This window comes from Ptiloglossa arizonensis, chromosome 5 (genome assembly GCF_051014685.1).
Source record: "Ptiloglossa arizonensis isolate GNS036 chromosome 5, iyPtiAriz1_principal, whole genome shotgun sequence".
Classification (NCBI taxonomy): domain Eukaryota; kingdom Metazoa; phylum Arthropoda; class Insecta; order Hymenoptera; family Colletidae; genus Ptiloglossa; species Ptiloglossa arizonensis.
Window position 1 is genome coordinate 3265905 of NC_135052.1, and position 13384 is coordinate 3279288.

General features: G+C 39.1%; 1 long non-coding RNA gene across 1 annotated transcript; it reads left to right on the plus strand.

The window, feature by feature from the left end:
* Window positions 1–6431: 6431 nt before the first annotated feature.
* On the plus strand, window positions 6432–7232 carry LOC143147412 (uncharacterized). The gene is made up of 3 exons (XR_012992261.1): window positions 6432–6575; window positions 6652–6718; window positions 7140–7232. It is a non-coding gene; the product is annotated as an uncharacterized LOC143147412 (long non-coding RNA).
* Window positions 7233–13384: the final 6152 nt, after the last annotated feature.

The following is a 13384-nucleotide window of genomic DNA, read 5'->3' on the forward strand; positions in this document are numbered from 1 at the left end:
TCTATCGACTTGAATTTATCTAACGAACAGGGATTCGTCGGGTAAACATGGATAAATATCTGAAGGTACGTAGACGATAAACTCGTGTACACGTGTATGAATTCCGATAAGTATAATTCGACATGTACGGGCGATGTTAATCGGATGTACAAACTCGTATTGTTCCTTCGAAGACCTAGAAGTTACGTTCACCTAATTCAGACTTAACTCTTTTAGTACCGTATCCGATGGTTTCGAGAAATTCTACCGAATAAATTTCTCACGAACGGGGCTACGCAATGGGAAATATTTACACGATTATCGATATCGGTAATCGAGCAGAAATTTTTCAGAGCATTCTCCGTTTAGAACCGTCTGGAAACAGAGAAAAATAACACGAACCGTTTTCGAAAAACGCGCCCGATCGTAGAGAGCGCCATTTCGTCGCCGCCACCGATCAAACGCGAGAAACCTTAGTACTTGAGAATTTCAACCTCGAAGGAGGACTACGCCAATTGCACGGAGTATAATAAACATAGTTACAATATTTGTAACAGATCGGGCGAAGATAAATCTTTCGTTTGGCTTCCTATCAGAAAATGACGATTTAAACTTGCAAGCATTCGAAGCAACCAACCGAATTCGTATTATGATTTTACCATTTGTCGAGATTTATAAAAAAACACTTTTGTAACAAATTTATAAATTCATAGTATACTCGGTAACGCGAGTTTCCTTGGAAATTTAACAAATATACACGTGAAAGATTTTTATGCGAACGTTTAGCAATTGAACCTGGTCTTGAAGATCTTTCGAGAAAAATATCGAAAACGCTTTCAGGTAGCGTAAAAATGGTCGAAATTACTACAGATATCACAAATATACCTTGTGACGGTAGTACCTTATTTCTATGTGTGTATTATGGCGGCTGTAAGTACTAAAATCAGTGTAGACTCGTATCTCGTCTTGTACTACTAATTATATCTTAGAATAATCGAGATTCTCGGATAGTTTTTCGTATCGATACGTAGATGTATCGGCGCAAAATATTCTATCGATTGTCGAGCAAAACATCTTACTATGGTGCATTCACCTCTCGCCACGCATTATACCAAAGAAGATTAGCGAGGGAGTGATACGCCACCGGGGCTAAGAAATTTCCGTGACTAATGGAAGAACACACACGTTTTCTGGTTCCATGGGGTCTAGAAAGAACTTCTTCTCGACATCTGTTCCTTGGTCACGAAAGACTTTGTCAAACTTTTTTTACTCAACTAATACAACACCCCAGGACCGCAGGGGCGTTGGGAAATTAGAGGGGGTTCAGTTTTTATAGATACGTGTTAACGAGAAACATAATGGAGATTTCGATACCTCACGGACAACTGTGCGGTAATATGTTTATTAACGAGAAAAAAGTTTGCATTCGTTGAACTATGTAATTGGTACCCAAAATTTATTCATGGATTATGTAAAATACACCGTGTATGTAAATCGAAGACTTTTCTAATCAATTTGAAAATACTCTGCGTTCACTGTTACGCGATATAATTTACCAATGCAAAATTTCACGATACGGTAAGAAAAGTGTAACCGTTGGTAAATATCAATGCGTGAAATAATTTTCTGAAATCGTAAGATATCGAGTGGGTGTCACTGTACATTGTGCGGGAAGAAAATCGAATAACGAAATACTAACGCAGAAATAAAAGGGAAGGAACCACCGTTGAGTTGTTTCTCACGTACGAATTTGCAATTTAAAGAGCGAGCATACGTTATAAGAAATAAGTAGCCGCCCTTTATCCCTACCAAAGCCACGGATGCTTAGAACAATTTTTTCGGTTCGAGGTTGCTCGTTTGTATCTCTTGTTACTGAATTTTAACTAGTCGCGAGGTAATTGTGATGTAAAATGATTTCGAATTAGGACACCCTAATTCTTTAGGTAGAAATGTTTTCAGCGTAATTGGTCAGCTTTTGTCATGGTAATTATAGGCAACCGTCTACGACTACCGCCGTATTTCGTTTTGCTGCTTCGATTTCTCTGTAAGGAGCAGAGTTACACGTGAAACGAAATCGACAGCATCTGTGTAAATTTCGTACGATCCGAGGCGTGCAGACACGGACTCCTTCTGTTTCCCTCGTTGAACGAGAATAGGCGGTCGAGTCGTTTTTGTCAGAATTCCAGGTGGAAAAGTGCCGACTGAATAATGCAATAACACCACTTCTTCGATACAGTGAAAATGGGCGACTGGTTTTCTATTTATCGAGTCTTCGTTGCATTCTGGATTGTTTGTTCCTGGATAGTATTTCCATTGCTCGTAAATCATATTTTACATACTACAGTACTTACAATTGTATAAGTCATGATTGCTATTCTAGCGTGCTAACAAATACGTCAATATTATTCTTTCCATTTGTGTAGATTAACAGAGTTGTTATTTTTTTCTAAATAACTTCATTTATCGTGGAAAAAGTATCTTTTCTTTACTCAAATTCCCTAGTTTTGCGTCACCTTTGTTTACTTATTTGCACAGAAACCGACAAATTGAATTTCCACGCAAGTAGGTTATTTTTTAATATTTTATTCTCAATTATTTTTGCAGTTGTTGCGCGTATCGTCACGAAGATACGATTGGTCAGTTTATCGTGAACGTACTGTATAAATTTGCGTTGACTGTTAATTACAAATCTGAATAAATTAAACGAATCAATAGTGTTTGGTAATTAAGGGTTGAGTGCAAAGCGATACCAAAGATCCGAGTAAGATTAATACGCCTCGTGAAATTAAATAACATAATCGTCCGCCATAAAGTCCGGTATGATCGCACGTGTTGCAAGTTGCAACGAGATAATAGCTATCTGAACGGGCGACCGTAGGGTGTCAAGGAACTTTTTTCCTTGCAGTCCAAACAGACGATAGGTAGAGGTATCGTCGCCTTTCTCGAGAAACACGTCGTGAACACGTGTCAAAGCATGGAAAAATTTACGCCTCGTCTGGTACGATTGCAAAGTACCACGATTACAAAGAAGTCTCTGTATGCGTATCGAAAAGCAAAGTTCAGTTACTAATTTTACCGTTCCACGATAGACTGCGATTGAACAAGTATTCGAGGAAATAGTAAAACAGAAACGGAGAAAGTGCACACACGATAAAATTATAGTACAATTCGATTCACCGACTTCTACGAATCGGTGAATATTTCGTTCATATGATAATAAGCGGTTCGTATCTAAGCGATCCTAATTGACGCGAGACAAAGTTTCCTGTCGATGGATTTTACAAATTTGCTTCGCGCGAATTATCAACGGGTATCGCGTCTTTCTTTGTTTTAATAGTAGAGTATTAAATGAAAGGGATCATCGAATGTCGTGACATTTTAAAATATCTTCTCGTTCGGAAATATTGATATTCGAACTGGGAGTTCTGTAAATTTCATAATACCTCAACTGTGAACGATCATATTAAGAACGTTTGCAAACGATTCGACGAAAGTCGGAAATCCAGTGTCGACGTGCAATTGTTATTTTTGTCTGTGCTAAGTTCATTGTATTCAATTTTGTCACCGTTTCCCTTTCTTTGACACTCCACTCGAACTATTCTAGTTCTGTTGTCACACCTGTCATCCTCCTACTTTTATCGAATTACAAATACCATATAGATTTCGAGAAGATTTTGCTACCGTTCAAAATTCCACCGAATCAAAAATTTTAAATATATCGTTCTTAAATAAAAGAATTTCTGAAGATAAAAATTTCACGTACTATGTAATTGAGTACGATGCATTGGGTGAGGTAATTTAGCATTAAATGTATGCGTAAACCAACGAGTAATTAAAGTTTAAATAATTTAATTCGAAAAGAATTTACTCAGAAATTGAATAATACAAAATCGTATAAAAATGAACTTTATCCAAACTGTTTCAAACTTTTTGTAATGTACCTATAGAAATATTTTAATATACCTACAGAAATGTTCATTCGAGCCTGACAACTATTTGAATAGAATTATCGACTATTTAAACAATGACTGTTTAAATAATGCTCTAACAAGGAACGAACAATCACGGCTCGTTACTTCGAATGGAAGCGATAGTCTGAGAACGATGAGAAAACGTTACAATGTCAAGTGTAGCAGGGAGATAGGATAAGCCAAACAAATCTAAAAGAAAATTAAAATAAGCGAGGCTCATATTCCATGAAAGGAATATAAGATTTCAGCGCTATAAGCGACCGCTAGAAGGGTAGCCTGCGGAAGATGTGTGTAAGTAAGTACTTATACGTCTCTGGCACATCATGCGTTAAGATAAATATGATCAACGATAAGAAAAATTAGCATTTTAAATAAAGCTTGAAATTTTTCGTACAATTGACATTTAGCGTATTCTATAGCGGGTGATTAAATTATTACGAACACTTCGAAACCGTTACTTAAAGTTTGATCAAGAATAGAATTAAAAATGCGCATAAAATGATACTTTTGTTTGGAAAAAAAACCAAACGTATCGTTACATTATCAGCAACATCTCGCAATTATTTTAAGTCTTTTACAATATAAAAGTATATTATCTTGTCGCGTCGTCGTTCCCGTCTATAATTCCCTGGACACATCTTGGCACGTTTTCGATAGTTTTTCGAGGGCTTTGGAATAAATGATAATTAAGTGAAACGAAAACAAATGAATTAACATCGAGACACACGAAATGGTAGGTTGCAGAAATTGGTGTTTCGCTGCACATATGTAGATTGAACAAACGACTGTCGCGACATTGGAAACTATAGCCGAGGTTTCTATCTACGCGAGAAGAACAAAAGAAAGCGTACACTTCGCTTTCATGGATACAGTAGTACCGAAACCATAAAATATGAAATATTTCTAGGTGTTCGTAATAATTTGATCACCCACTGTATATATTCACGTAGTTCTGTTTATCGTCGCTGATCGAATTGACCCCGTTTACACCAGTTAGTGCAAGGCCATCGATAACTCGCATCGAGTTAATTTCGTCCCCGATTCGTTTCTATTCCAATCGGTTCCTTCTGTACGAAAGAAATTGTCGGTGTGAAATGACCGTCGCGAATGGAAAAGAACATTCGGCGGCTCCGCGAGTTGAAATTAAATGGCGCGATGCCGTGGATCGTGAAACGACGATCGAAAGGGGGATGGACGGTGGCGACGAATCCATCGATTATCTTGACAGCTCGATGCTACTTATCATTCCGTGCCACATTTCCGGTGGAAATACGTGTCGGAAATTACACCTTCCGCGTGTTATGTCCGAGTCACTAATACGCACGGATAATTAGAGAACCGGTCACGAGAGAGTAACGCGCGTGGAAATAACAGCCGGCCTATGGATACGAATCAGCCACGAAGACCGGGAGTCTCCGAGACCTGGATGAAACACGCGTTAAATGAAATCGGGGGCAACTGTAAGTTGGTACGGTGACAGGTTGTTCGGTAGCGCTTTCATTTTTAACGATGTAATTTTGTTACGGCAAGTTATCGGAGCACCTTTTTTAAGTAATTTTCACCTGTATTCACAGACACCGTGACGGCCGAATTTTGTGCGTCAGCTGCTTTCTGCGTGATCGCCATAAACTGAATTTATCTACATCGACAATTAATTCTCGTCGCGCAGTGTGTCAAATGTTTAAGAAATTAACGAATCTATTCTTCGATACGTTTCGCGGTGCATCTTGTGTACTACGATTGATGTTACTTGTACGCACGATGTTCTTCGTTGTGTACGTTCTTTCGTTTACAATTATTTCATTCTTGTTAATTTTATTTGCGTTGAGTAATACCGAGATTGATATCAAACTGTTTAGAAACGAAGCGTTTTGTACAAAGTTCTCTCTTTCGTTGTATTAAAATTGTATTAAACGTTCGAGATAAAGTAACGCTTTATCGAGTAGCAATAAATCTTGGAATAAACCTTTGATGAAGACCATTATGCCTTTGAAAAAGTAAATACACTTTATTAGACTTTATTTAATTTAATTAAATAATCTTTAGATTATTTTCCGATACTTATCTTGCGAGACATTGGATCACCTTCGAGAATTAAAATACCAGAAAGTAAAATATGGCTCCTAACAAAATCTTGAGCTGTTACCGAACAATTATTCTATCCATTCGACTAAATCGTACAATGAAATTGTATAGCACACTATTTTATTTCAAGCGTACAAATTGAATCGTATACTGTATTTCAATTATTTGAGTAAATAAATTTCCAATTCGTTGACGAATTTCATTTCCTTATTGCAACGGTTGCCATCAACGATATAAAAACCTTCGTTCTCTTTTATTTCAGAAACATTTCAAAGATGTACGAATTCTTTTTTTCGATAATTGGACGCTCCTTTTAACGATCGAAAAGTAATAATACATTATTAAGAAGAGAATCGTTAAAATCTCTTTAAATACAATTAAGCGGAATATTTTAAACAACTTATGACTTTTTGTGTCGTCTTTTCGTCCATTCTTTGTGGTCACTACACGAGCACGAATGGTGCCTGCATTCGTATTCCAGCTGTTCGGTTGGTTAAATTTACGACTTTCGTTCGTTCCTCGTTTCCTGGAACCAAGGAGGTACGTACCAAGAACAGGTACAACTGAATTAAATGTTTCTGGATGACCAACTTTGTTTTTTTGTTCGTCAATCAAGATGCAACCGCAAGGATAAAGCGTCGATAAGACGGAAGGAGATATCTACGCGTACAGCGATAAAACAGGTAAAACGTTTTTTAATCGTTATCTCATCGTTACATCGATGCATCGCGTATAAGATGCAAAGAATATAAAGTAGGTGAAACAATATTATCGTTTGTTCGATTTACAGAACACTTTGCGCTGTTTAATGCTTCGTTGAAATTTTGTACATTAAGCTACTCAAAGTAAATAAAAGATTGAATCAGTTACCCAATTCTTTAAACGTATCAACGTTTAAATTAGACGCAGTGTAACGATATAAGAGAGATCAACCATTTCTACGTGGCAAAAGAGTCTCGGTTTATCATTGAATTATTATTATTATTGAAAAAAAATTGATTTTAGAAAATGTAACTAAACGATTTTAGAACCCCGAAAACTGTCAGGAAACGATCTGTCATACTACAGATTGCAGTATGCAAGATATCGGTCTTTTTTTTACAGGAATCGACCTTTTCTTATCTCCAACATCGAGTCTACCGATCTCTGGCCGAGAAAGATCCTCATCGCGCACAATGCGGGTGCATTCACGAGTGAAGACGAAAATATTCATACTTTTCCACGAAAATGAATACGGTATCGTTCGGACTGTTTTATTTGTATCTAATTCGAATCACTTTCAATCGCGCCAATTCGATCGTAAAAAAGAAAGAGAATTCGCAATAAAACGGATTCCGCGTCTGATAAGAGTTGCTCCTCCCTGTTGTCATTGACCGCGCAATTTGACGAGTCATTCGCGCTGAGCAAAAAAAAGAGAAAAACGATAACGCCGATATATTATATAATACTTGACTAGGGTGAGTCGTGTTAACTGGAAAATACTGTGTACGTTCCTTTAACTTTAAACCGTTCTTCCGTTCGATTATGCACTCAAAGTTTAGTGAAAGAGGTGTCCCAAATACATATATGAAAAATCACGTTTTTGACTTTACGATACAATAGGTAGCTGCAAACTGGCATCTTGGAATAAACTAACGAATCGTTTGGAGAGAAGTACAGCGAGAAAGTTTTTATGCCTGTGAAAAAGTAAGTACACTTTATCAGACTTTATTTTCTGCATCTTTAGATGATTTTCTAATACTTGTCTTTCGAGACATTGGATTACCTTCTTAACGTACCAAAAGGATTTTGTCCTTTCCACAAAGAAACCGTGTCATTCTTCCCGTTGTTACTTCCCTTCGATAAAGCCGAAGAAATAATAAACGCTTTATCGCTCGATAACTCGGAAAGCTTCCCATGACGATTTTCGAATAGAATAGATTTTCTCGTTAATGGCAAACTTGGAACGATCGTGACGGTACACCAAACGAGAACAATTCTTTCGTACCGTGGCAATCAAGGTTCCTTTCATCTGTACAGCTAGCTAATGAGAAGACCAAGGAAATACAGGATTACTCGCATTTATCGTAACGGCCCTAGTTATCGAAGAACTATATATCAGGAGGTCGCGATGGGTCGGAAAGGACTCGAGGGACGTAGCAAGGTTAACTTGCCTCCTCCTTCGATCGAATTCGTCTCCCGTTGCCAAAAAACCGCTCGCAATATCTATCTTCGGTGATTCATCGTGTACAGAAGGGAAACGTGTACGAATCGAGTCGATAGACCGGTGTATCGGTCCAGATGCGACACACGATTGCGAAACGACGTATGTTTACGCAAGTAGCGCGCGAATCGCAACCTGCTACGTGCACGTATCGTTCGCGCGCGTAACGCAATTTCCACGCGGCGCGTCATCTGTCTTATGTACGAAAACTTGGTTCCCCGAGGGATGCTCACCTGTCTCGGAATGCCTGGCGGTTAATTGCGAATCGCACGAGCTCGTTCCGCGAAGTCGGCCGATTTTTGGTCCGCACGCGCTCAGCGAGGAAAAAATGACCTAACCCGGTCATTAGCGGCACGGGCAAACAGTTTCCTTTTGGGCCGCTCCGCGAGATCATTAGGAGGATTTAGACCAGGGGAAAGAAAGCATTACGACGTTCCGCGGGTAACACAAAGGCCAGAATTCGAAAACGGTGCTCGTCGGTTCGGTGTCTTCGATTTTCTTTGCGCGTTGCCTCGTGAAACAGACAGGGGGGGTACCACGTAGGTTAACGATATTCCAATTAGAGTTTCGTTGGTTCGCCAGCACTCGAAGAAGCCTGGGAAAATAAATTACTCGTGTTCAATAGGTCGACCTATTTGCCCGTTGTTCGCGCTAATATTTTAGATCGGCGTTTTCTCTTCTCACGATCCTCCGACGTTTTGTGCCCCGAATTACTTATTTCTACTCCCGTGAATCCGTAACGTCTCGATTTCTTCCTTACGCGATACGAGGTAGCCAACGATTACGGTCAAAGTTGAGACTTGAATACCTTTCGTATCGTACCGGTCGACTTTGCGTCTCGATAACTGGAGGCGGTTTCTTACGAAGTGAACAGTTTCTCGATAGAGAACGATGTTTACAATTATCCATGGCGCGATGGTCATCGTATCCGGATCATCTTCTCGACAGTTTCGACGTTGAACGAAACACCATCGCTCTCTCGTTTCATTTTCATTCGTATAAACGATCACCGTACATTGCACGAGTCTAAAAAGAACCGATAACAGAACCGATACGAAAACCGATACAAGAACCCGTAAGATTCGACTGTTTCGGAGATACCCTTTGCGATACATCAAATACATTGCACATCGTATAATACACGTATGTAGGTACGTATATACCATCACAGCTCGATGATGTATATCGATGCAAGAACCGTTTCACCAGGAATTTTCACGCGACTGTTCGAACCAGTCACTTTTAGAGGAATTTCGAGCTCTGTACAAAGCGTGGATTTTACAAGAAACGTGGCTTTAGATTGTAGAATTTGTCGCTCGAGTTTAGACCCACCCTGACGCTTACACACCTAAGTAATACGGTATAGTGGTCCTTTACTGTCCAATATATAACCACTCGTATCGTTGAGAAAGAAAATCGTTGATTACTCTAAAGAGTCGATTAGGGGACTCGTGTTTACCGAGTATCTTCCACAGGACTTTGGTAAGTACCGTAAACTCGAAAATACCTAACTCGGGCCTATTTCTAACACTCTGTATAATAATTAAGAACCATATATATCGTACAAAAAATTCGATATCTATTTGCTATGGGAATTAGCACAAGTCCTTCTACTTAACATCTGTTTCTTCTCCATTGCTTCCACCGTTATTCAGCTGTCCATAATTGAGGACGAAAAAGAAGGTCTTCCGACGATTAACACGGTAGACTTGAAAGAGGAAACAGCATTCGACCATCGAGAAACCGACCTTACCGCTCGCGCAGCAAACCACACACAGACTGTTTAAATGCCTTTAATCCTCGCGCTGCTCGATAACAAATTTTACATACGAGTAAAAAGAATATTAGCTGCATTCGATACGAGTAGTCGAGCAAAACATGTTTCGCGGATATTATTTTCGCGTTATTATCAATGAATACTTCTACGATCAATTTTTAAACGCGGAATGCGCAAACCAATAATACGCGCTTGGCGATTATGCAATTTCTTACCACCAATCCGTCGAGATGTACAATACACAATTTCCGTGAGTTCTTTTTCGTCTTCGTCGATGTTGCAACATTTATAAAATGTTCATCCATCGAACGTCGAAGCGTTGCTGTAGCGATGATTAGTCCGAGGTCGCTAAACAATCTACGATAGATACGAGTGCGGAGAGAGACCGGTAGCTTGTACTCGGTAGCGAAAAAAGCACGACAAAGTGTGTACGTGTGTGTGTGCGCGCGCGCGAAATAGAGAAGCCAGGTTACCGCGAAATCAGATAAAGACGTCTAAGAGAATCTAGTATTGAACGTAGGGTAAATTCTACAAAAGCTCGGTCGATTCAAAAATTACGTTGAACGTTATTTCGACCGTTCGCTATTAAACATTTGTACGTCGTACCGGCAAACGCTTTGGTAATTCAGTTCGGTTAATTTGACAGGTTAACCCTCCCGCGAATTTTCCGTCTTTGGACGTTCTCGATAATTGTTCGAATTACGTTCGTGTAACGCAAAAGTGAAAAAAAAGAGAAAAAGAAACATACGATAGTTGAACGGTCTACTCGATAATTCGCAGATTTCGCAACGACTCGTAACATTGTGCAACAGTCGGGAATTATTGCGGTTCGTTCCCAGAAACGGGGTCCACCAGTGTGTAAACTCGCGCACGTTGCTCGGACACGAGCGAAATGGCGGTCAATGTGTTAAAGAACGCGTCAGATTTAAATCCGTTGGAGTCTCCGCAGTGCGATTCTCAACCCCCGAGCTGATTCGATCGTTCGTCGACCCGGCGTACTGCGCGTGGCCGCGAGTCACCGTATCGTACACGAATCCGTAATCCCGGTAATTTTGGAAATCGAGACCCTCGAAAGCGATCCTAAGCAGGACGAGAAACCGTGGATACATATTTATCTTGCGGAAGGCCTTCCCGAATGAAAACACCAGAATGGTGGCAGCAGGTGTTTTTCGACAACAAAACGAGCACGAGCTCGCAGGGAGAGGTGGGCCCGGTGGAGAGTAGGGCCAGCTCGGGGAGGTGGAGAAAGAAGAAGAAGAAATCCCGTGGAGTCCTCGCGATGTGATCCTGTTTAAAGATAATGGCTGCGAGGTAGACGCGTGCCAGCTGGGTAATGCTTTCGGGCCTGATTTTTATTCGTCCCTCTCCTCTGGCCACGCAATCTAAGGGCAGATGGCTCCGCCACCTTACCTCGCCTCTTAAGGCCGATTCACGTGACCGAGGAAAAAAAAGAAAAAAAAAAAAGAAAAGAAAAAGGTGAACGACACCCTCTTCTATGGCGTCGCGTGTGCTCGTGCACCAACGCGTCGCTTTTCCTCTACGACTGAATTGAACGGTATCGGGAACATGGCCCGGAATATTCATAATATTCCGTTATTTTTACGAGCTTTCTGAAAATTACACCTGATCGGAATAATCGACGGGAATATTCGTTTTCGTTTTCCTTACCATTCCTTTGTTCTTTCCTACTTATTTATTTTTTTTTTTATTCTTCTTTAATGATGTTCCAACGTGTTCCTGCATTGTCGCAGTACCGATCGTGAGAAACATTTGGACACGGCTGAAGGGATTTACAAAAACGTATACGGATGTAAGAATTCGTGTGTGTATTAAGGTTCGTTGTTGCGTCAAAATCAATACGAGATTGTTACGTAACAGTCTCGAATGGGACATTTTAATTCGAGTGTCATTTACTTTACTTATGCACGTAACTATTTCGATTTTCGTTCCACGTGATTTATATTAATCTGAATTTTTAATCCCGCTTGAACTTTGGAACGCGTCTGTTTATTTACAAGTATAGATGTATCCATTCTTTTTGTTACGAGTTTCACTTCCATTTCGTATTATATTACACATTTATCCGAAAGTATTAAACAAAGATTCACTCGGTAGGACTAAGTCTTAATATAGGTCGTTTAAAATTATTCGATTCGATGTCACTGTTTCGTATGTTCGATCTTAGAAGTTTTATTCTAGTATATTTGGGAAAATATCGACTAAAATAGATGCTTTGATAAATTATTCGTTATCTTTCTTGGCGTTGTTAAATCCGGACACTAAAAATTTGGATACGATACTTATTTTAAAAATAGGGTTACAGGATGGGAAGAGAGCCAAATCGGGCAAATCGATTATAAATTTATCGATGCGTCGAATTTGAGTACTTAATTATCGAATAACGTTAAATTCTAGTAAACGTACTGTACATTTGCGAGAAACGAAAATAACTCGTCCATAAACAAGTTTTTATGGTGTTTGATAAAGTGTTACGGAAATATGGAATATGGGCGTTAATATTCATATTTACAGTTTGCAACAAATTGTGGGTATGTGCGTGTATATGTGTATAGACTACGTGTATACAATTATTGTTTGAAATATATCGGTTCGATCATTATCGAAGTTGAGTAAGAATAATAATAAAGGTAAAATAGTACTGCGAAAATATTACGAATTGAATCGTTCATAAATATCGAAGTATTTCCTCGAGTATATCAGTTTTGTAACCGTAGGACATGTTTTACGTATTGGATACTCGTGTATCGTTCTTCGTGCAGCTAAATCGATCCAAGTTCAAAGCGTTGCAATTCTTCAACTAACTTTTACAATTCGATGGGTAACGGGAAACCGTAAATTTTCTTCCAGTTTCCTGACATGTAAGTTATTTTGACAAATCCTATTGTAATGCATTGCATCGTATTTCCACAGTGCGCATACTGGTAAAGTATATACTATGTTTTTCAATGACGACATTTAAGGATAACTTTCTTTTATTACAGAAATATTACGTGGGTATTTTGCACGTAATCGATTGTTCTTTATTTCCATAATTAACTTTTAACGGCTCGTTGAATTTTGAAATTTAAATACGTATAGACAGACGAACAATCCACTATCATTTTCAAAGGCAAACGGCAGTTGCACTGTCTCGTGTAAATAGCATTTAGAGGGCTGCTTGCAATCCTATAACGGGCGTCGTGAAGTACCTAACTAGAAAGTATAATACTTTCGTGAATTTTTCAAGCTGAAGAAATAAGCGAAAAAGCACGAAAACAAGGTAAACGGAAACACGCGGTGCCATTATTTCTCGTCGTTGTGTTACGATTAAAACGTTATTATTCGTATTTAACGTTAACAATTACAAAT